This window comes from Puma concolor, chromosome A1 (assembly GCF_028749965.1).
Source record: "Puma concolor isolate L17-30 chromosome A1, mPumCon1.1.hap2, whole genome shotgun sequence".
NCBI classification, from domain to species: Eukaryota; Metazoa; Chordata; class Mammalia; order Carnivora; family Felidae; genus Puma; species Puma concolor.
The window spans coordinates 189,092,022-189,118,443 of NC_141667.1; positions in this window are offsets into that span (position 1 = coordinate 189,092,022).

Consider the following 26,422-nt stretch of genomic DNA (forward strand, 5'->3'; position numbering starts at 1 on the left):
TAAATAAACATTTAAAAAATTAAAAAACAAAGAAACATGTGACTCGATCTCAGGGTTGTGAGTTCGAGTCCCACGTTGGGTGTAGAGATTACTTAAAAATAAAAGCTGAGAAAATATAAGTAAATAAATAAGTAAAATTTTACCTAATTTATGTGTCCTTTTCTCCTAATTTTCAAACTTGAGAAAATTCCCAAGAAGTCCCTCAATCCTCAATAAAAATTCCCTGAAATAAAAATTTCATGATTTCCTCCTGGATCTCACCTGAAAGGGGGCACGACGAAGGACACAGGCATCTGCCTTGCTGCACAGCTGGCCAGAGAGCAGTGAGTCAGCCTCTCGTGCGAAGACTGGAAGCAAGTCACAGATCGACTTCGTGGTTTGGCTTTCACGCAGGAGAAATGGAAAATAAGGCATCTGCCCGTTTTGTGTATGTTTGGGTAAATTACACACCCTAAATTTGTGTGTAATTTACACAAATTTACACACCCTAAGTTTTAACAATTCAATTAATAAAGAATTAATTTAAGGGGGCACCTGGGTGGCTTGGTTGATTGTGTCTGACTCTTGATTTCGGCTCAGGTCATGATCCCAGGGTCATGAGATTGAGCCCCGCGTCAGGCTTCACACTGGGCATGGAGCCTGCTGCTTAAGATTCTCTCTCTCTCTCTCTCTCTCTCTCTCTCTCTCTCTCTCTTTCCCTCTACCAATCATATTCTCCCTTCTCTCTCTGCACTGTCCCCCACCCCCACTGCCAAAAAAAAAAAATTAATTTAAGGGAAGTTATCATTGCTGTCATTTTCAACATGTTTTTGTTACTACCAGATTATAAACCCCTTGAAGTCAGAGACCATCCATGACTCAAACACTATCCATTCATAGAAAACATAATAGAATACATACACTGATTTGACTGGATTCTGAAAGTAGCATGATATTTACTGACAACACGTTGCTCTGAAGGTAGCTGGCATACTTTTGCTTCAAAATCTTTACCTAGCTCTAAGAAGGGTAACAGAGCAATCCCTCTCCTTGAGACAGAGTCTAATAAATGAAACTTAAATGAAACTTAAGAATGAAAGTAACTCAGAAATTACCCTCAAGCCCCCTGAAAAATAAAGAGATTTGCACAAGTTCTAATTAATGTGTTTGGGGAAATGGAAAGCTAGAATAAAGGAGGGTATCTCAACTGTACCTGTTATGGTGACCAGAATCAGGGATATTTATCAGGGAAGCATGGAATAAATTCTTCATGGCATTTGAAAAAAATTAAGTCCCAGCATGTGATATACCAACAGTGGAAAACCACGGGCTTTGGGATCAAATCCAGATGCAAACCATAGTGGGACCACTTACTGGCTGTGTGCCCTCAGTCAAACTATTTAGTATTTCTGATCCTCAAGTTTCTCATTAGTCACACGGGGATGATGACACTATGCCCGACACCATGACTGAACAGAGTGGAGGCTCAAGAGAGAGACAAAGGGCCTTCACGGGTATGAGAGGAGAAGCTCACACATGGGATAGCAAGTAGGTGTGTGAGCTGCATTCACCTGTCCCGGGAAGCAGGGCAACTAAATAATGCACGAGTTGGAAGCTAATTTTATACTCCAATATGGAAAATGTATTTGATGGGACTGGAAGGTAACGTAGAATGTTAGCAGAGTTGCAATATGGTAGTAACACCTTGAGAAGATAACACCTTGGCCATCAGAGAGGCTGAGGCGTGAGGACGCTGAGAGAAAGGCACTGACATGGTGGTAGTGAAGGTCTAGGTACATGAATGATGATGGCAGCAATAGCCCATGACTAATGGCACATGGCTATTTATGCTACAGTGTTGTAGCACAGCCAACTCGAGTAAGTCCCAGGGAGTCTTGGCAATAGCTGTTATTTATGTGCTCAAGTTTGGGCATTTATGAGGCACTGTTTGTCTTTTAGGTCTTTATTCTCACAATAGGAAAACATCATCCTCAACAGCCAAAATAAAAACACTGACCAACAGGAAGCCTTACTTTAAAAAAAAAAAAAAAAATCAGGGTTTTTCATCAACTAGCCCATTTCTTTTTTTTTTTTTTTTTAATTTTTTTTTCAACGTTTATTTATTTTTGGGACAGAGAGAGTCAGAGCATGAACGGGGAAGGGGCAGAAAGAGAGGGAGACACAGAATCGGAAACAGGCTCCAGGCTCTGAGCCATCAGCCCAGAGCCCGACGCGGGGCTCGAACTCACGGACCGCGAGATCGTGACCTGAGCTGAAGTCGGACGCTTAACCGACTGCGCCACCCAGGCGCCCCAACTAGCCCATTTCAACCAGCTCCTGAGTGAAGCTGAGCATGGGTACAAGTGCGCCATCTTCCCCAACCCTTGTATTCTTACCATTTTGAGCCACTACTTTCCTCATAAGACAAATTTCTTCCATTCTGGCAAAGCCTCATTATGTTTCAGCCCTATCCTATGTAAAATAACATCCCTTCATACAGTCTTCATGGGTTTAGAGGGTTTGTTTGTTTGTTTGTTTGTTTGTTTAATATAAATTCTACTTTTCCAGAATTTGGCAAAACCATCAGGGATGTGGCATTCACTTGGATGGGTCTCACTTTTCCAGAGTTGCGATATTTCAGAAAACACAGAAACAGTGATTACCTTTCATCAACTGCTTACTATAAACCAAACAACAATACTAAGTGCTTAACATACATGATTTCATTAAAGCATTGCATACACACACCAAAGCTATCCCCACATCACAGATGGGGAAGCTTATCTTTAAAATGTTTTTTTTTAATTTTTTTAAACATTTATTTATCTTTGAGACAGAGGAGACAGAGTATGAATGGGGGAGGGTCAGACAGAGAGGGAGACACAGAATCCGAAACAGGCTCCAGGCTCTGAGCTGTCAGCACAGAGCCTGACGCGGGGCTCAAACTCACGGACCGCAAGATCGTGACCTGAGCCGAAGTCGGACGCTCAACCGACTGAGTCACCCAGGCGCCCCTAAAATGTTTTTATTTTTGAGAGAGAGAGGAAGAGAGAGAGCACGCACCCACACAAGTTGGGGAGAGAGACAATGGGAGAGAAAGAATCTTAAGCAGATTCCACACTCTATGCAGAGTCTGAGACAGGGCTTGATCCCATGACCCTGAGCTGAAATCAAGAGTTGGAAGCTCAACCGCCTGAGCCACCCAGGTGCCCTGAAGCTTATCTTTAAGAACAGAGGTTCATCATTTGGGCTGCACATTATATGCCCAGCCTATACCTCAGACCACTGAAAGCAGATTCTCTGGGGGAGGGACCTAGCCATCACTAGTTTGTAAAACTCCACAAGTGACTCCAATGTGCAAAATTGACACCACTCTTGTAATTCCTTACCCATAGTCATTCAGTTGAAAATGGCAAAGGGCAGTCTTTCTAGTCCAATGCCCCTATTCCAAAAGACTATACTCAAGGTTTTTGAAACCCTGGCAGCACAAGAATGATCTGGGCGAGATTTATAAAATTACCAGCACAGACCCTACTCCCAAAGATTCTGAGTTTATTGGTATAAATTGGAGCTCAGCCATGGGTGCTCTTAAAAATTTTTCCCATGCTATTTTACTATGCAGCCAGGTTTGAGAACCATTGCTTTATATTATTTTTATTGGCTTAATAATTAAAAAAAAAAAACTTGTTATATTTATTTTCCCGCATAGCTTGAAGGCTTTCTTAAACCAATCTATATTTCTACACGCTTCCCCATTGGTCTTTTCTTGTCCTAAGGGAATGTATTTAGAGTTCTTGACCTCCATCTGCTAATTAATATGATCAACGACTTTAATAATGAGTATATATTGAATATTCCCAATATAATACATACGCCCAAAACATCAGAAAGTGCCTCAAAATCTGGAAGCTTATAATATAAATATTTCACTGGTGGGTTCTTTTTTTTTTTCTTTTTTGGCAATGTACAAGTATGTTTAAAAAAAAAGTCCTAGGCTAGGCCTAAATAATCCCTAGAAATGAGAAGGGGAATGACTAGCATCAATGAAAATCCTGAAAGCTGAAAATTAAAGAGGCAAGTGTCATGATGTCATATAAAGGCACACTGGCAGTCATTAAGGTACTCTTATAAATGGAAAACATAGCAAAAAGGAATTCAAAGAGGAGGACAAGATTCTCAAGTGGAAAAATACAAATGAGCTTATAAAGTGCTAAACAACCAACAATACTGATTTCTTTCTTGCTATTTTTTAGTCTTATTAATTTTAGCCTTATTACTTTTGTTTTAGAGGTTTTTTTAATGGCCTTATTGAGGCACAAGTGACATATAATAAAATATACATGGTTAAAATTTGTAATTTCATGTTTTGATATATGTATACAACCGTGAAACCATAACAACAGTCAGGTTAGTTACCTCTAGAAGCTTCCTCATTCCCTATTATAATCCCATCCCTGCCCCTACGCAACCACTGATGTGATTTCTGTCATTATAGATTAGTTTGTAATTTTTAAAGTTTTAAATAAATGAAACCATACAGTCTGATGTATTGTATAGAATCATCCAGAAGGGATTCTCCTTTTTTTTGTTTATTTTCACTTCTTTCATTCAGCATAACTATTTTGAGATTCATACATTCTGTTGTGTATATAAATAGTTTATTTCTATTCTTTGCTGAGTAGTAGCCCATTATATGGACATACCACAACTTGTTTATCCTTTCATCTGTTGATAGACATTTGGACGGTTTTGAGGTTTTTGCTATCACAGGTAAAGTTGCTATGAATATAGCATATTTGTATACAAGTCTTATATAGACATATGCTTTCTTTTAATAGGGGAGGTGAATAGCTAAATTATGTGAGAAGTGTGTGTTTAATTTTTTAAGAAACCGCCAACCTCTTTCAACATGGTCATACCATTTTACATTCTTACCAGCAGTGTATAAAAAGCTTCTATGCTTCTATGTTTTCACATCCATACCACCAATTGATATGGCCAATTAACTTGACTTTTTAAACATATGAAATAAAGCCAAAAAAGTTTATTTTAATGTCCTTATCTATCTATTATTGTAACATTTATGTGAGTTCTGCGTTGATTTTGATTTATTTTTCTCCTCATTCATGATTGTATTTTCCTGCTTCTTTGCCTGCTTGGTGATCTTTGATTGAATGCCAGAGATTGTGGATTCTCTCTTTTTCGATGCCGGATATTTTGTATTTCTGTAAATATTAAATATTTCTTAGCTTTATTCTGGGTTGAAGTTAAGTCACACAGAAACAGTCTGATCTTTTCACGTCTTGCTTTGTTAATTGAGATCAGAACTCTGTTTAGTGTAGGGATCATTCTTCCCCACTACTGAGATAAAGCCCTTCTGAGTAATCCACTGATACCCCCTCAATTATAATGCTTTCCAGTCTGGTTGTTGGGAACAAACCTTATGCCTCTCCCTGTGGGTGTGTGAGGCATTTCCCCTGTAAGCCTTTCAGATGGTCCTTTCCCCAATTATGGGTAGTTTCAGTACTCAGCTAAATACTCAAGGAGGACCTCTGCAGATCTTTGGGGTTCTTTTTCAAATACTCTGTCCTGTGAACCTCAGCCACCTTCAACTCTCCTCCCAGATTCACATCTCTGTCTCCTCAAATCAAGGAGTCTGCACGTTATAGCCTGGGTTCCTCTTTTTTGAGCTGTAGTCCAGACACTCTCTCTACGCAGTTAGTTGGAGCAGTCATAGACCTGACCTCATCTGTTTCCCATCTCTTAGGGATCCTTGTCCTTTGTTGTTTCGAATACTTTCCCTGGTATATTTAGTTTCAGGTGGGGGGAATATATCTAATCCCTGGTACTCTACATTGTCTGGAAACAGACAATTTATTTTCTGTATATTTTCTGGTTATTTAAAATTCCCTGATTATAGATATTCAATACAATTGTGGAGCTAGAACTGCACCAAGGAGATGGCAAACACAAAATGCCAAGTGAGAGCAGGTTTCCTCTTGTGGTACACAACACATGCCGTGAACCCACATGTGGATTTGGTCTACTCAGCTGGATTATAAGTACCACGATGATAAGGACTTTGTCTTACATTCTTCATGGATCCTTCTATGTCCCTCGCCTGCACCCTGCAGAAGCAGGATAAATGGTGGTAATTACTAATCTGCATTCTCCTTTCACAGCTTAAGTCTCTTTCATTTCCCTGGGCTGAGACAATGTACGAGCACGAATGCTCACTAATATGCCTTACTACATAGATCTTGAAAGAACTTCTTTTTTAGCATTTTTTAACAGGCAAAAATAAATTGTAATAAAAGATCTCAAGTCTGGTTCCTTTCTTAAAAATTTTTTAAAAATGTTTTATTTATTTTTGAGCATGCGAGAGAAACAGAGTGTGAGTGGGGAGGGGCAGAGAGAGGGAGACACAGAATCTGAAGCAGGCTCTGGGCTCTGAGCTGTCAGCACAGAGCCAGATGCTGGGCTCGAACCCACAAACTGTGAGATCATGACCTGAGCCAAAGTCTGACACTTAACCAATGAGCCACCCAGGTGCCCCTTAAATCTGGTCCCTTTTTAACCCATATAAGAGGACAGGAGCTATCTCACATGCCTTTAATAACTCTTACAGTTGAGCTGAAAAATGTTGGTATGTAATGACTGACTGAAAGAATTAATAATGGATAATATATGAATGGATAATATATGGTGAGGTTTCTTTTGGAAGCCAGTGGCAAGGACACTGAGGCAGCATGGAGTTTTAATGCAGCCTTGGGATCAGGCACGCCTCAGTTCTAATCCTGGTACCCCAAACTACATGGTGCTGGGCAAGGCTCTTGACCTCGCTAAGCTTTGACCTGATTACCTCCAAGCATGGCAATACCACCTTCCGGAATTTGTGTGATAATCATAGAGATTATTCATAAAGCACTTAACACAGGCGCTATCACCTAGTAAGAGGATGCATTTCAGAATTTGGAATCAGGCTCTGCCATTCATCAGTTATGGGATTAATGGTTAGTCATTTCAACAAGACATTTTTTTCCCACTTCACAGAGCTGGTGTGAGGATGATATTGAATAATGCAGGTGAAAAGCACTTGGAAAATTGTCTTTTTGTCTGTAATAAATACTTGTTGATTAATCCCTGCCTAGTAACAAGCACTGTGACAACTCATAAAACCTCTGTGGGATTCTTGAAGAAAATGAAAACACTTGGGGGTGAGAGGTGACAGTTGATGTTATAGCCTCCCTCCAACCAAGCCCTCATTTCTTCCAGAGCAACAGTGCATTCTCCCCAGAACCAAAACATAGTTATTCAAGGACTGTCAAGATGAACACCCCAGTGTTCATCAGACCTAATTAATTTTTGCATTATTATTTTTTTAATATTTTATGTATTTTCAATACAAATTGATACAATAAAAACCAAGCAAGCATACAGCATTTTGCATTATTATTTTATCAGGTCTCACATTTTGGCATTAAATAATGATATAAATCAACTAGAAAACAGCATGAAAACACCAATAAAGACAAATATTATCTTAACTTTCTCATATTGTTGTCTTATAACATCTCATATTAGAAGTGGTTTGGAGGAAAAGAAAAATACCTCTTAAAATGATCCCTACCATAAATATTTAAACTTTGATGTTGTTCCTGGTAGACAAAAAAAAAAAAAAAAAATAGGGAAGGAAAATGCAATACTGTCTTCAGTAGTGATGTAGAGATAAACAATAATAACAGCAGTAATGCACCACATAATACATAGAGAAATAAAATTGATAAAGAATCAGAAAATAAAAGTCCCTCAAGAAACCTCTTCATAGTGTACATATAAACAGGAATTCTGGAGCTGTTAGAAATCTTGTATTTAATCCCATGCTGACTATACTCAGAATTGTCATGAATGTGAAAGAACAACTAGTTTTTTTTGTTTTACAATAGTGGTCACAGAATAAAATAATCAAATATACTGAACATTACCGATACCAGCTTCAAAATATAATTTTAAGGTATTAAGCCTGCTACTAATTCTTACCAAAAAAAGAAGAAAATTCTCTGACACGACAAAACCTAGTTACACAAAGCTAAATTCATGCAGAGGTTTTTTTTTTTTTTTTTTTTAATTTTTTTTTCAACATTTATTTATTTTTGCGACAGAGAGAGACAGAGCATGAACGGGGGAGGGGCAGAGAGAGAGAGACACAGAATCGGAAACAGGCTCCAGGCTCTGAGCCATCAGCCCAGAGCCTGACGCGGGGCTCGAACTCCCGGACCGCGAGATCGTGACCTGGCTGAAGTCGGACGCTTAACCGACTGCGCCACCCAGGCGCCCCAATTCATGCAGAGGTTTTAAAGGAAATAATCACTTGATCATTTTCCAATAATTTATGGAAAGAATTAAAAGACTTGTGTTAAAAAATACACACATATCTACACATACACATACACACATGCACACGCACACACACACACACACACACACACATATACACACCATTATTTCTACTTCTTACTCCTTTAGTGCTGGTTCTCTTCAGGGGACAGAGACGAGGGAGTGTCAGAACTGTGGGGGAAATGGGGGGTCAAAAGCTACGTGGTTTGAATAGGTTCCCAAGTGAGCACCCAAACCCTGAGCAGCTCTGCTCAAGTTTCTACTTTTCAAAGGGGAAAAGAATACAAACATTCAAAAGTCCTCATTTCCATCTATGTAATTTTTGGCTCTACCTAAGTTACTGCTAATTTGATTGGTTTAGTCAAATTAATTATTTACGCCTTGGTTTTGAAAGGCTTCCAGGTTAAAGAAGGACCCTTGTACACACACACACAGACACACACACACACACACACACACACACACACACACACACACCACTTTCAATGAAAAGCAGTGTTTATGGGCTCCAGGGAGGAGGGAAGGAGTGGCTGACTACAATCCTGAGCAAACACAACTCGAGAGTAGGAGATAAAAGACAGTGATCCCAGCATCTGGGTGTCTTGAAGCAGAAAGCAAATGTCAAGGACAGAAGGAAAGTGAAGGGGAAAGTGACCACTCAGGTGGGACAGACCATGCTCAGGTATCAGAACTTTGACTGAAAGAATCTTCTACTTCACTCTCTCCTTTCATCCAGCCTATTATCTTCAAACTATCAAACGTTTCTGAGAATAGGGCAGAAACTCTCCAGGTTCTAAGAAAGAATATTTAGTAAGATGACTATTATCAGGTCAGTCTCGAAACAAATGAAAAGAAAGAAAGGGGCACTATCAAAAGGCACCGTGCCCTTGAGGGTAGGGAAACATGGATGACATAGCCTTACATTCAACAGACACCTTTGAGGGTCTACCATGTCCAGACCCTGAGCCTGATTTTTTTTAACATGACTAACATCTATGAGACATGCTAGCATGTGTCAGGCACTGTCCTAAAAGTTTTTTGTGAGTCATCTCTTCCAATCTTCACAGTGACCCTATAAGGATGACTGCCACCATTCCCATCTTACAGAACTAAGGCCCAGGAAATATAAGCAACTTGCCTGATGTCAGACAGCTTCTAAGGACACAAAGAAGATTTATTCCCAATAATCTGACTCCAGAGCCCCGTCTTTATCCACCACGCTTTATTGCAAACTAATGCTTCCTTGTAGGGTTTATAAGGCTTGGAAAATTTGGATGAATAGTATGGACATCATCTCTCATGCACATACCTTACTGTGGCCCTTATACTGCCCTTCTGGTTTTCCTCCATAAACTAAATGTGGATTAAAGTCAATGTCTTTAATGTAGTATTGAGTTTTTTCTACATGTATTTGTCAGCACACACCCACTGAACCTTCACATATCTACGCTAATGATGGCAGAGGCAGTTCAGAAGAAGGGATGTAAGTTTATCATGCAATGTTGGCATTAGTAGAGTTGTCCTCCCACCAGGTATTACTTATGTAATTGGTAAAAATAAATTGATTTCCTAATACCATAGTAGCTGATTAGTGAGGGAGTTATGTGAGGATCCTACCGGGCAGCAGAGAGAAATCAGCGTAGGGCACTACGGAGGTAACTGAGATGTAGTGGTTTGGATCCACTTAATTCCTGGGTGATCTCCAGAGAGTCACAAACCTCTCTGAGCTTATTGACCCATATGTACAATGGAAACATAAGACTCCGCCCCCATAATAGTATTGTGGAAACTAAAAGGGATAATATCTATAAAAGAGCCTAGAGCCACACCTGGCATCTAATGATGCTATGAACATGTTAGTTTGAATCTCATAGATGCTAATCTGATATTTTACTGCCAGTAAAATCTGATATTTTACTGGCCAGTCCAGTTTCCTTGTAAATTAAATGCAAAGATTGTATTTTACGAATTCTGTACTGGTAGATCTCATAGTTCACTGTACATAGGTATCAGCTACTGATATTGTTGAAAGTGCAGATTCTCTAAACCCTGATCACAGAGATTCAGATTCAGAAGGTCTATGGTGGGGCCCAGGCATTTGCACTTTTAGCAAGTCTGCCCAGAAAAACACATTTTGAGCGCACACACACACACACACACACACACACACACAATCCTTCACTTGCAAGACTTATTGGTAAAATTTTGTTGACATTTCCTTTAGTGTTTCTCTGGACTCCTTTAGCAGTTTCCAATTTTTCTTGGACAATGAAAGGATGTAGGTATGTGAAAGTCATCTGTGTTCGTTAAGAAAAGACTTTACCCTGGTCAAAGGAATTTATATTTTCAAGTGTCAATATAGTGTCAAGTTCTACTAACTGAATCTGCCCACATGGAGACAGATGCATAAGCAATACTTCCAGAAGAATTTGGTCAAGGATAGGAAGTGTCCCAAGACTTTAAAATAATTTGAAATTTAAATGGAGTCAGTATAAGTGATTTGCTAACTTCATAGGCCTGAAAAGTCAGCCTTCATCCCATCTGGACCTGTTTCAAAATTCCTACAGCCATGACGTTCTGGGAGAAGGTCCCCACTAGACCTGATCACTAACTTGTCCTCTAAATTATGGACTGGATAGAGAGTCTTCATTTGGTGCTCAGAAACTGTCCATGGAAACGCTTCCACCCTTCAGCCCCTTGACTTACATCATTCACTCCCCCCCAGAAGTTGACGTAACTATTCAGCTCTGACATCTGAAACTGTCCCGATATTCTAACCCATGCTGACCACTCTGGTGTACTCTTAGAGCCCATGATGTCTGTGCCACTCCTTCAGAACCTGGACATTTTTAGCTTAAGTTTTATCCTTATTTGTCTCCCTAACAAAACTATAAATTCCTCTGAGGGCAGAAACTGTATCTCCACTTTCTTCTGATTCCCCCACAATGCCTAACCCACATCTATGCACAGAGTAGGCACTCAGTAAAGATTAACTGATGGGAACTGAGCATACTGAAGATCAAGGTATCCTCAAAAGTGCCACTCTCTTCCTGAAAGCCACCAACCCCTTTTACGGGTACTGAGAGACAGCATGACCTCCTCTACTGCTAAGCTCTATCTAGTGGCTTGGCATTATGGGAGTCCTATCTTTTGTATGATAGAAATGCAAATCTGGGTCTGGACCCCACTTTTTTCATGCATATCTCTAAATAGTGGGAGAAAGAGAGAAAAATATCTTGTAGCCACTGCTGTGTCATTATTGTCCTCAGCTTGGCTCCCATTAGGTATAGGCTGGTAGTGCTCCCAAGCAGACGGACACCTGTATTTTCAATACATGAAAAACCTCACTAAACAAAGCGTGCTTCGGGACACCTGAGTGGCTCAGTCGGTTAAGTGTCTGACTTCAGCTCAGGTCATGATCTCATGGTTTGGGTTCGAGCCCCCATCAGGCTCTGTGCTGACAGCTCAGAGTCTGGAGCCTGCTTTGGATTCTGTGTCTCCCTCTCTCTCTCTCCTCTTTCCTTGCTCGCACTCTGTCTCTCTCTCAAAAATTAATAAACATTTTTTTAAAAAGCATGCTTCTTTGTTAATAAAAATTCAAAGTAAAAATAAGGAGAATACATCAAATGTGGAATATTATTTCATCCACTCATCATTAGTGAAGCACATACTGGGTCCATGAGAATCAGTGTGATCAGAGACATAGGAAAACAAGCCTCTCTCTACTCCTTTCTCAGGGCTTCATGGTGCCTACATTCTCCCACCAGTGAAATCACAAGAGACCACCATTCACTGTAGCATGACATTACGTGTAGAAAAATAGTGTGTGTGTGTGTGTGTGTGTGTGTGTGTGTATGCATATATCTTGGGCCCCCATGCAAAAGGAATAGTTGCTTAACATCAAATGGGGGCTTATTAAAAAATTGTTTTGCCTACCAAAGCTCTCCCACACCAAGAAAGCACAGGAAAGGAATCATTGAGAAAGAGCCTATTTTAGAAAATCAAAAGTTGCTTTCTGTTCAGTCTCTCAGACTTTCAAAGGAATAAGCTTGCTCGAGTCCACATGACAAGAAGAATTAAAAGGATGGTAAAATAGCACTGTCCCGCATCAAGCAGCAGAAGCTTGAAATAAACACATAAGTTCCCTGATAGCATCAACCAAGTGGAGTATTTATATTCTCTTTGACTAAACACTGAGACAGTGATTGGAATAATGAGAAACAATGCTGAAAAACAATAGAGAATTACTGGCTCCCCCCCCCCACCATTACCACCTCCAAATGATAACTATAATTCAGTAAAGATCACAGAGGCTGGCAATTACGTTGAACATCACTTCCTACCAGCCTTTTATGTACTCAATTCCTCCTAAATGAATATCTAGCTGAGGGGAGTAAATTGTACGTGGACACCCCTATCAATAGCCAACTAAAATATATTGGCATGATATCAAATAAATAGAGTGGATAAATATATTAGGCACAAGATGGCACATGGTGAGCTGTTTTATAGGTTTGTGGCGAAGGAAGAGAAGACATATGACAAATAAGTGTGCTTCTCGTGTGAGGAGGCTAAATCTTCCAAAGCAACTAAGAATTGAAGAGGAAGATTTGAACCATACTCCTAAGTTTTTCAATCAGGTCTTATTCTAAGGATTCAGGATTTCATTTCTGAATGGAGAAGTTGAGTTAAGACTGGCTGAAAGAATGAAAGCTGAATCCAAAAGAATGAGTCGTAGATTCTCTGTCGAGACAGATGCGGAAATGTTTGCTGATGAATAAATTTAAATTCATTATTGAAAACTGAAACAGCGGAGCATTTGTTAAAATTAGCCTACAACTTTCGATGTGGGGGAAAACTTTTTGCTCTATAAGGGAAAAAATGCTAATTTCTGGATTATTGGCATTTTCACTCTCTCTTGTATGGCATGTCTTCAAAATTCACAATAGAAATGTGACTCTTGTTTTGTTATTAATGTTTCCAGAAAGGAAGGCCAGACAGAAGGAAAACATTTCTTCCTCAATTAAGAAGGCTTTTAAGCCTTTTTGCCTGAATTTCACTAATGCCTCATTTCACCAAATCAATCATGTTGCTCTACTATTGTATTAAAATGTACTTTAATAACAAATGTTTGAAATCAGAAGTGACATTTTTTTCTAAGATGCATTACTAATAAAGTAACACACATTTTCATCCTGCGTGAAACAGCTGGACCATGACGAGATCACATTAGCACTAATTAAAATGATATTTTTTGTGCAGTTTTTGCTAACCCAGCTTCATTGGACTCAAAAGGATTTTTGAAATCCATAATAAAGGCTATTATGTAATCTTACCATGATTCTCTTGAATCAGGCTACTGTCTAATTTCTCTGTAACGATATTTTCTTGAAACTCTCACTCAATAAAATCAATATTAAGTTTTTACTCTTATAGCTCTTTTTTCAATATACGATCCTCATTTAATTAAAAAAAATTAAAGCTTTAATTTATTTTGCTTGATGAACAAGAAAAATATAATATTAAAGGCAACATTTTGCAATGTTTCTCTTTTTCTTCACTTTACTGGGTCCCTGTTGTTCCCAACGTATAATTTGCAAAACATATTGCTTCAATACTTACAATGAGAGAGGCGGCCCAGCTGTGGGAGGGAGAGGACAGCAGCCTCCAATATTACCATAATAATCTGCCTAGACTCCCATGAGCCCTCTGGTATATACAATTCTCTGTACTGCAGGCCCCAGCTGGAGAACATTCTCTTGACATGTATGCCAACCTTTGCCTGCAGGCAAAATAAAAAAAGGCAGAGAAGTAATCATGAAAATAAAAAATCTTGTCAACTGCATTAGGATGCAGTTCCCATGTTTTTGCTCACGTAGGCAGGCATTGTGCTAACAAAATGATATGAGACTTTCAAAGACTGCAGCTGGTATGTATTTAGATCTTAAAAAAAAAACCCAAAAAACAAAAAACAAAACGTTGTGTTAATTTTGCAATCCTAAAATTTGGGGAGGGGAGGGGGAACTGTGGGCAGTGATAGTTTAGTTCTTACTGTCAATATATATGACAACTTTATTTACCAGCCATTACTCAGAAGATTGCTTGTTACGGGAATTGGACAAGAAAAAGCAATACTACAGTATGGAGGTTAATCATGGATGAAACTTTCAAACAAATATTATTTTGACCCCTTGGCAAGTAAACATAAGAGAAACTCGAGCAGTTGCTGATTAACATTCTTTTCCAATAATCCCATAAAAACTATTGTTATGGTAGTTCCCCTAAAGATTCCATCTCAAGTCAAAGAAATGATGTTAACCTTTAAAATAACAAGGTAAAACTTCAAAAGCACTTCTTGAACATTTATGCTTTGAAACTGAAAGTTCAGATTGGGTTGTATTTTGTTTTAAAAGCCAGTAAAAGTCAGTGGGCTTAGAATATTCTACAATTAATGTTTAAAAATCTGGTATCCTTGTAACAGCACCAAAAGTTCCCGAACTTTATTTGTTGAGACAGGAGACTCCCCTAAAAACAAATTAATCCAGAATACATCTGCAGTGGCCCATATCTACCTGCATCCCACTGGATAAATATTCTGAACAGACATTCTACATATATGATATTAACTTTCTTTGTCAAATTAATTTTCCAAATGCTAGACAGACTGGAAGAGGGCAGTATAGTGTTATATTAGCTCTTAAACAAGTCTGTTTGCCAGGAAGTGTTCGATTTTGCTGTCTTTACCAATATGGTGATGAGAAATCGCTCTGCAGATTAAGATACGGACTTAGATAGTTGAGAGGTTACGGTGTAAAGCAGGTTTTTAGTAGTTGTTGATCACTTATGAAGACAGGATATACAAACTGGGTTTGTAATTCCATATTTATGTGTCTATTTAATTAATGTCAATCTCTCCCACCAAATGTAAACTACATGAGGGCAGGATCATAGAAATTTTATTCACCATTTCATCCCAAGTGCATGGCACATGGTAGGTATTTGTGGAAAGAATAAGTGCGTGCATTGAATTATTTATTCATTCATTCAACAAATATTTACTGAGGCACTTGGGATACAGCAGTGAATAAAGCTGATGAAAATCCCTATTTTCATGACATAGAAAAGAGATAATAGATATGACAAATAAGTAAAATGCAAATTGTGTTAGATGATCACAAATACAAAAAAGAAAAGTTTAGCAGGGAAAAGGGATAGAGTGTGAGTCTGGGTGGGAGGTGCTATTTTAGAAAGGGTGGCCAGGGAATGCCTCCACTGGAATGAAAGTATAAAACAGACGAGTTGTCTCCGCTAGGTAAAATTGAATAGATTCCCAACTAAGAATCCAATCAAAAGGCAAGGAAAGCAAAGACTCAAAATGCTGACCCTTTCACTATTTCAGTAAATACCTGTATCCACCCACCCCCAATGAAATTATAAGCCCCTCTAAAACAGAGATAGCAACTTTTTTAGATATTATCTCTGGCACTTGGCACAGTGCCTTGTATAAATAGTAGATGTTCTACCGCTTATGCTGAATTGACTTGGATTCCCATTAGGATAAAATAACAACAGTAGGAAGATCTCCTATGCCCCAGGGAGTGATAAAATAGCAGGATGGAGGAGAACCGTTCAGCACACTTCGGGTGGCCACAGAACAGCAGAGTGAGGCTGGGCATACACCACTGCATAGCATTTGGCTTAATGCTTCCTGAAGCTCCCTACACACAGCTGTTCAGTCCAGAGATGACCACTGTTGGTCCCAAGCGAAAATAAGGCAAGCTTATAGAGAACTGAGTATTACAACTAGAGAAATTAATCAAAGCCCTTACCTTACTAAGGGGGGCTCATGTTGGGATCATTTTCACCTAGGAAAGAAAACACACCGAGGTCACTCTTACGGAAGTGATCTTACTCCTTTGTATCCATGGCTTCAATTTGTAGAGCTGGCCACACTTGGGTAGCAAATCACATGAGGCCTTTGGGTAGGTGCTGCCTGGAGAGGTCAAATGCTACCACGTCATAGAGCATGAATTAAAGGAACATTGTGGTCTCCACAGAATTAGGAAAATGGGTCACTAGAGATAGGATAGGGGAGGGGTTCTAGGGAAAATAATCAAGTGACAGCAACATAGAAATGCAAGACACACAGGCATAAAAAGAGGATGACATAATTACAGCCCAAAGTCGTGGGAGAATGTCCAGATGACAAAGCAAGAAAAGTTACAACCAATGCAATACAATGGAAGAAAGTTGCAATATCAGGCTCTCCCCTCAGCTCTGCTAAAGGCACAGGTTTTTCCTCACCTCTAGCCCACTGCACATGCTCCCGTTGTCTCTTATTCTGTTGTCTGGTACTGAGGCCTGAGGCTTGCCCACCATGACCTCTGTGTGAATGCTGAAGATGTTCACCATTGAATCCCTGGATCCTGGAAAGTGTCTGGAAAACGTAGGCAAGTATTTGTTGCTGGGAACAAAGTCCTCAATTGTATCGGACATTGACCTGCGTCTTTCTGATCACAGTGCTCACGTTTATTAGGGGTAGAGAAAACATACAGCGGAGAAGTAAAACTTGAAAGCAGATGTTTGTAGCAGTAAAGAGAAACCACTAAGCTAATTCAGTGATATGTGCTTTGTTATTACCAGGAAAGTACAGATCGGTTGATCACATCATTGCAGAGAATAACAGAAAAGAGGGTAGGATCAGAGAGTCATAGGGAACAAGAAATTAATTAATTTAAATATCAGGTAGAAATTTGTTATTCTTGGGGCGCCTGGGTGTCTCAGTCGGTTAAGCGTCTGACTGGCTCAGTTGGTGAATTCGAGCCCGGAGTCAGGCTCTATGCTGACAGCTCAGAGCCTGGAGCCTGCTTCAGATTCTGTCTCCCCTTCTCTCTCTCTGCACGTGTTCCATTTCTCTCTCTCTCAAAAATAAATAAACATTAAATTTTTTAAAAAAATTAAAGAAACGTGTTTGTTACTCTAAGAGGGCTGAAATATTCATACATGAGACTAATGCTCCATTCCTAGTGAATTACCCCTTAGTAGGTAACCTAATGTCCACATTGGTATTGTAACTGATTTTCCTTTACCTTTTCTGGGTGTCCCAACCACACCCATGGCTGCAAATAGCTTCTCTCTACAGAAATCTGCCCCCCTTCCCCCAGTTCACACAACTCTTCTGAGCTCCACACAGACTGCTTTCTGGGTATCTCCAGTTATGTTCCATAGACTTTCAAATTCCACACTCATAATTTTGTCCCCCAAATCCTTTTTCCTTATGTTCTTATCTTAGTAACTGGCACCCCTGCTTACCCAAGGCGGAAGCATGGAATTGATCCTTGATTGCACCATCTCTCGCCTTCTCTCCCCACCATATCATCCCATGTCCTAAAGAATCTTCCTTCTAAGTAACTCTTTTGCCTATCCCTTTATCTGCAACTCATTAGTAACTTGACTCAAAAATTCTTCCTGTCTCAGCTGTATGTGGTACACATCTCCTGACTAATCTTCTCAAAAGAAGAACTTCCTCCTGCCTCAACCAACACACCCTCCTCAACCTTACCTGAGTGGCCTTTTGAAAATGCAAAATCTCCTCCTTGGAATACTTCCGTGCCCTTGAGTTTAGCTTAAAGTCCTCCTTGTTTTGTGTTAAAGTCCATACTCTTGACATGTAAGGCCAAGATATGGCTCCTTTCTATCTTATCTTCCCTGACCCCAATGCTTCAGGCATACATAATGACCTTCCCTCATGCCACTTGGTTCTATTCCTTTGCTGATGCTCTACTATTGACCCAAGATACCCTGTCTAGACTTCTCCACCTGAACTAAATCTCCCTCATCCTTTAAGAATTCAGCTTAATTATGATCTTTCTTTCTTTCTTTATTTCTTTCTTTCTTTCTTTCTTTAATTTTTTTAGCATTTATTTATTACTGAGAGACAGAGATACAGAGCATAAGCAGAGGAGGGGCAGAGAGAGGGGGAGACACAGAATCGGAAGCAGGCTCCAGGCTCCGAGCTGTCAGCACAGAGGCCAATGTGGAGCTCGAACTCACAAACTGCGAGATCATGACCTGAGCTGAAGTCGGACGCTTAACCCACTGAGCCACCCAGGAGCCCCTGATCTTTCTTTTTTTAATCCACTTCCTCCCTCAGCTAGGTTAGAGGGCTCTTCCCTGGGTTCAAAGGACACTCTAATGTAGCACTTACCATACTGAATTGGCATTTCTAGTTTTTGTTCACATCCCCCACTTGACTATGAGTTCCATGAACACAGAGAGAATTTTTCATGTCTGTACCCTCTATGTCTAGCACAATGGTTGTTGTATTGTAGATGTTCAATCAGTGCTTGTTTAGCATAAGAATAAGAGAATGAGTTTCCAGGATAGGACTAGATTAGTGGAAGGAAAACATATCACCTATTTCTACCTTAAAAATACTGTGTTAGAGTTCCTCAAAAAGTCAAAAACAGAACTACCCTACAATCCAGCAATTACACTATTTATCCAAAGAAGACAAAAATATTAATTCAAAGGGATACATGCACCCCAATGTTTATAGCAGCATTATCCACAAGCCAAATTATGGAAATAGCCCAAAGGTCCATTGACTAATGAATGGATAAAGAAGATGTAGTATCTATACATAATGGAATATTACTCAGCCATTAGAAAGAATGAAATCGTGCCATTTATAGCGACATGGATGGAGCTACCCTAATGTGCTACCCTAAGTGAAATAAGTCAGTCAGAAAAAGACAAATACCATATGATTTCACTCATAAGTGGAATTTAAGAAACAGAACAAACAAGCTAGGGGAAAAAAAACAAACCAAGAGACCAACAGAGGCAAACCAAGAAACAGACTCTTAACTCTAGAGAACAAACTGATGATTACCATAAGGGAGCTGGGCGGGGAGATGGCTTAAATAGGTGTTGGGGATGAAGGAGTGCACTTATGATGAGCACCAGGTGATGTATAGAACTGTTGAATCTCGGGGCGCCTGGGTGGCGCAGTCGGTTAAGCGTCCGACTTCAGCCAGGTCACGATCTCGCGCTCCGTGAGTTCGAGCCCCGCGTCGGGCTCTGGGCTGATGGCTCAGAGCCTGGAGCCTGTTTCCAATTCTGTGTCTCCCTCTCTCTCTGCCCCTCCCCCGTTCGTGCTCTGTCTCTCTCTGTCCCAAAAATAAATAAACGTTGAAAAAAAAAAAAAAGAACTGTTGAATCTCTATATTGTACACCTGAAACTAATATTACACTCTATGTTAACTAACTGGAATTTAAATAAAAATTTTAAAAATTAATTTGTTAGAAAAGGTAAGAAAATTAATATTTCCTGTATAACTACTTGTACCCAGAACTGGATCTATTAATTAGGAACTAAGGTGAGAGAGAGAGAGATCTGTCTGCACCTCATCATTGGCTTACATGTTCCAGAAGTCTCCTACACAAGACAAGATGGTTAGGAACAGACCTGGTGGATGAAAACTTAATGGGGCTCATGTTGCTTAGAAGTCTAAATTCAGCAGATCTTCCAGCGGAGCAGAAATATGTGATTAAAAAAGAAATAAAACTGGGTCCCAAAATAAATTCTCTAAAGGCCCATGTATATTTGCTAAAACAGTCTGGTTTTAAGTGTTATATTTTCAAGGTGCTATTTAAATAGAATAATTCAGCTTTAGCCTATGATAAAATATTCAGCCATGCCAATTTTTTAAAGGAAAATAGAAGCCAAACTAAAATGTTACTTGTTTAGTCAAAGGAGCATATCATATGTGTGTTGAAACCAAAATTAGTTTTAAAGAGTTTGCAGAGTCTAAAACACAGAACTAAAACTGCTTGTTCAAGTCCAAATTTGTCCCCTGCCTCAGAATCTTTTGCAGGATCCTCTGCCCTTTTGGAAGTGCACCCGACAGACCCTTATATACCGCCGACTCCATTCAGGCTTGCCTTCTCTGATTCAGATCTATCACACCAGTGAAACTAGCCAGTCCCACGTTCCATGGCCACACGCTGTTTCAGTACTAATACCTACAAGAAGTTCCAACCAACGATGCCTCACAAAAATTCAGGGGACTTTAAACTGTAATATACAAGTAGCAGCTCTCTCCACCCTCTTCAATTCTTCTAGATGAAGCCAGTTTTGCCCTTTCATTTTTGTATTACAGCCATTCTCTCCTAACCAAACTCATTCTCAATTCAGCCAGGCAGATACCATTAGTCCTTTGCATAAGCACATTAGTCTTTTGTCCACTGTGTTTGTAGGCACTCTACCCAACCTGGGCTGGCCGTGGACTCACAGGACTATAGACAAAAGTAGCAGAATATGACACTCTTAAAGCACAAACCAATTAACGAATCAGACTTCATATTGGAAGTACCTAAACATGTCCCCAGAATTTCATGACAACAATATATACATCACACACGAAGTTATCACTTTTCAATAGTTTTTAGTCTTTGGCTCTTTTTATCCTTCAAGTATACCAAATAACTGGAAATCATGGATGCCACATGATATTAACAAGCTTTACGATATTAATGAAGTTTTACCATTTGTACCTTTCATTCAGTTCTTCGGAGTAGCAAATATTTGTTATTCTTTTGTTTTGTTTGTGTCTTTTAAGGGAAGAAAGGCAAGTACTTCCTATCACGTTGCTTTCTGATCACTTCACTCTCCTGAGAAGTCTTTAGGAAGATACTATTACATTCTAGTACACCAGGCAAGCTTGTTTGGGTTTTGCAAGTTGATTTAAAGAAAACAAAAAACTCTGAGGAATTCTCTTTCAAATTTTTCTAGAAGCAAAAGATCATCAGTAGAGTTGGAAACACAAGAACAATTATTTGCCTAAGGAAATGGGAGGTCCAAACTCTATTTGAAATTTTAACATCCTAGCTATTTTCCAAGTATCTCAGGCCCACAGGGTTGGCAGCTCGTGGACTCAGCCCACAGACTTGGGAAGAAAAATAGTAATTACAGGAACTGAATCAGTGAAAATTTTAAATTAAAAAAGGAAAATTCCCATAAAATGATCTTGGTTTTCTACTTGGATGGGTGGTTTTTTTAGAAATATTATTTACAGGGGCTTTTGGGTGGCTCGGTCAGGTAAGCATCTGACTCTGGATTTCAGCTCAGGTCATGATCTCACAGTTTGTGAGTTCAAGCCTTGCGTCAGGCTCTGTGCTGACAGCATGGAGCCTGCTCGGGATGCTCTCTCTCTCCCTCTCTCTCTGCCCCTCCCCCACTTGTGGGCACACTTTCTCTCTCTGAAAACACATAAATAAACTTAAAAAATATTATCTATATTGTTGATGTGCTCATTTTTGTGTGTGAATGGCTTAAATAATTGGTCTCATTTTTAATTTCATTTATATATTTATTATATTTATACGGATCACATAGTCACATCTCATTACCCAGAGAGAAAATGGTCAATAAATATTTGTTGAATTGAATTAAATGGGCTTATAATGTTGGTATTGACGAATAAACATGACCTAAATTAGGCTGACTCATCTATACCAGTCTTTTATTAGAAGTAGAGGGAGGGGCACCTGTGTGACTCAGTTGGTTAAGCGGCCGACTTCGGCTCGGGTCATGATCTCACGGTTTGTGAGTTCAAGTCCTGCATTGGGCTCTGTGCTGACAGCTCAGAGCCTGGAGCCTGCTTTGGATTCTGTGTCTCCCTCTCTCTCTGCTCCTCCCCCACTCACGCTCTGTCTTTGCCTCTTAAAAATAAACATATTTTTAAAAAAGAAGTAGACAGATACTTCATATTACTTCTGAGTAAGAATAAAAAAATATAACAAATAATTTTTCTGTTTTCTGCATTCCTTCCTCTTCCACCAAAACAAAACAAAACAAAAAAAAGACTTAAAGGAGGAAATATGAGGAAGTAAAACTAAATTAAAAGCTGATACAGACAAATACCTAAGAATCTACATTGTCTAAGTATGACCCTTTCTAATTTAAAAGAAAAAAAAAGTAGATTTACTCACTTATATTGGCGAATAAACTTCTCTTAAACTCATGTCTTTCTGAGAATGTGGGCAGTGTCTGGATTATCATGCTAAAATCTAAATAAATTCTAGTGGCACCGGCAGCCCGAGTCACACTACTCCTCAGTTTCCCCATGGGCAATAATCTCTCAGCAGCCTTTGTGGCTGCACAGCTTTGGAAGCTCACAGAGTCCCCACGGGTGAGCAGCTGCGGAGGGAAGTGTAAGCTGGAGAAAATTCAATCTCTGCAACCTGGAAGGGAAACAAAAAGGAGCTGATAATTCTACATACACGGGAGCTCCTTTTCTGCCCAATTTCTCGACCTCTCTTAGCCTTTTTGTACACTTTTTGCAAAATACATTTACGTGTTCAGACTATTCTATTGCTTAAACAAGATACCATGTATTCATAACAAAAAAATCTAGTTGACTATTGAGGGGAAAGTGTTGGTGATCCTGTTAAAAATTATTGAAGCCAACCACTCAATTAACGCTCATTCATTCTACAAATAACCCACAAGTGTCAAGTGCTTGGCTGTGCGCTGAGCACACAGTCTTGAACAAGACAGAGAGAGTTTGTGGTCTAATGGGGGAGAGTGACAACTAAACGGCCAATGTAACACTAAAGTGTGGCAAAAAAAATTGCAAAATAAGCTTTAAGAAGTGGAAAGGAATGGAAAGGGATGAACAATATTATGAAAGGTGATGTAAAACAAAGAATCAAGTGAAGCAAAACAAAGAATCTCTCTTGATGTTTTCAAAATCTGTGGAAGGAAAGAGAGAGGGGACAGGAATCTTGTAAGAAATCCTTCTCATCCAGATCTAGTTTTCCATCTACTCTAAATATCTCAACCTCGTCATTGGGCAACAGCAAACTTTCTACTGTTCTTGAATGTATGCTCTCTGCAAAGCTAACAGGTGATACAGCAACAATATGTAAATTAACTGAGAGAAATGGAGTACAAAGGCTATATTTGAAATTCTATGTGCAGAGCTAGTCTCCCAGTGACCTTACCGCAGAAACGCAAACATTTCTGCCTCAGAGAAGGAGCAATGCACAAACCAGAATAATCCATGCTACTCCATCTTTTTTTGATCTGGAAGAAAGCTCTCAGAGGGAGACTGACTATACAGTGAGTGTTGTATCAGAAAGCCAAAATGGCATAGCGAATGGAAACATCAAAGTGCATAATGTTGTGTAAAGATAACCTCTCTTCCACATTTTAGATTACGCAAAATGGGGACTACGAAATGCTTTCATTCTTTAATAAGGAAATTCACTCGGTGTACTATCGTATGTGCGGGCCGATTCCATCTTTTTTCATTACATGACTTTTTCAGGGTCCCAAACCTAGCTATTATTGCATTTTTATATTCTGTTTATGTATTGCGTTTTACGTCTTTGACATTTGGAGCCAAGTTCTAAACTAGCCGCAAGAGTTCAAATGAAGAAAATGAGTATCTCCTTTCTTTCTTCTACCGCAATGGCCGACACAGCTTTTACAGCCCTAGTCAAAGTGCAAATCAAATAAAGTTTGGAACAAAGAAATGGGCTTTGTAATTAGGCAAATGCGGATTTAAAGCCAAGTTCCACTACTTATTACCATGTGATCTTGAGCACCAATCCTGAAAGTGGGAGGAAAATAGCTACCAAATACAGTAGAAACAAGAATTGAATGAGATAATATGGGTAATGTCCCAAACACAGTGCATGGCATGTGACACACGCTGAGGACGTGGTGGTGGCAGCTATTATACCGTTGGTGCTTCCAGAATGCTTTTTCTTGATTCCTCTTTGGTCCACTTCTTCCTCTCTTCAAGGCTATTCTTGCTTATCATTGGATAATTGAATTTCATAATATACGCATCCAGTTTGCCTTTTGAAAAGGTTAAGTAAGCCCATTCCCATTTTATCAAGGTCACTTTAGAAGGTCTAAGTTCCTTTTGAATAAGATGGAGTGATATCACCTAAGAAAATAAGTATAAGTTTGGATACTGTCAAACTATAGCAAAGTAAGATGTAAAATGGCTGCAACTTTCCAGAAAAAGAAAACCACTGAAATGGCCAAGTGGCCCAACAACTAATCAATCATTTTCATACTCAGAAATCATCTCTTCCATTAGGGACTGGGTGAGACCACGTGATAAATGCATTTTATCAGGTTCCTGGACAGGGAACAAACTAAATGAGAAGCAATCTGGGTTTGGCAGCAGAAGGACATAGTGAAGCTCTGGTTAATACCACAATTTTCTGACAAGACACGGAAGAGGTATTCAGATCATATGACTGGCATTTAACTAGGCAACCTAGAATGTATTTTTACAAATGAGTTTGACCTTAAAAAAAAGGAGCCTCAGGAACTATAAATGTATAAATCTATGCAAACCAATGAGCTGCCCTTATGTTTAACTTCTTTGTCATTAAAACCAGTTCAAATCCAAATAAAAATCCGCTTTATCACAGCACAATCACGTCAGTCATCATCAAACATCCAGCTCTCTATTTTATTCACCAGCTTTACCCAGAAGATTTCATTTCCAGTGAATTTTGGCCCTTTCCAGAAATGAAAGCCATCTTCAAAGAAACAAGATGGGGCTCCACAGAAGGCATATATGAAATATCAAATGTTATTTGACATATGAAATACTATCACAAAGGCATGTTCTGCAAGAGATTTCTCAAGAGAAGTTAGAAAACGATGATTCTCCTGAGATGACTGACTACCTTCAAGAGCACAACTCTTGAGTAAGTCCTAGAGTATTTGTTTAAAAAATAAATAAATCTGCCAGATGAACTCTGCTCCTGCTGTTACCCTGCATCTCCTTCCTCCACCTGTAGAAAGGAAGAATTTTTATCCTGTGATAAATGACCCCCTTTCTGCCCTGCTCCAGGCTTGCTCTTCATCAGCATCCTGGTTACACTATAGTTTCCGCGGCTGTGGAGCCAAGTCAGCTTTCTGAGGGAACAGCAGCCAGCTGAGGAACAGAGGTAGCCATCTGCAAAAGCTTATCTGTCTGGGGGAATGGCTATTTATTGCCAGTCGAGTCGGGAGTGAATCACAACATACATCATGGTGGTGGCAATGTTATTCATATAATATTTAATAAGTTTATGTAATTGGACCAAGTTTCATTAGGACTTGTTGCAATAAAACCACAGACATTTCTCAGAAAGCAGGGCATCCAGCTGGAGGATGCAGACTGTTTATTTAACATTGGTGAATACACAGCCACAGGCATCTAGAAGCCAGAACAAAAATAAGCACGAGCAGTAAAAAGTGCAGCAGCCAAAAAAGGGGCTGAGTGGGCAACAGCAAAAACAGGAAATCTGGTGAAAGCTCATCTTGCATTCACTCAATTCACAGGGGTCCACTGAGTAATCACTATTGCAAAACAATTGTGCTGATCTCTTTCATTGTTTTGCAATTAATTACGTGTCTTCCACTTGGTTTTTGTCTTTCAAACGATGTGTCTTGAATGCAAAAGCCAGTCCTCATGATAGTGTTTCTCCATTTCAGAACTTGACACTGTGTTTCATATCCTAGTTCTTATCAGTAGTTTTTAGGCTCTTTGCCAGTATCAGAAGGTGATAGAATGGAACAGAATGGAAGGACTACTTGTACCCTCAGTAAAAAGACTGTCATAATAACATTGTATGGTGACAGATGGTAACTAGACTTTGCACAGTGAACATGTTGTAACCTATATAATTGTGCAATCACTATGTGTACACCTGAAACCAATATAATATTGTATGTCAACTATACTTTAATTAGGAATTAAAAAGACATAGGTACAAATCTCATTCTTCCACTCTATTGTATAATTTAAGAAAGGTGTCTAACCATTCCAAACTAGGTTCTTCAAATCCAATGTGAGAATAAACACATTGTTTTATTTTATTTATTATTTATTTATTTATTATTTATTTATTTATTTATTTATTATTTATTTATTTATTACACTGTACAACACGGTGTAACCCATTTGAAGATACAATGGGAGAAAGAGATACCAAAACTTTAAGTAATCATTGGGTACTAAGAAATAAT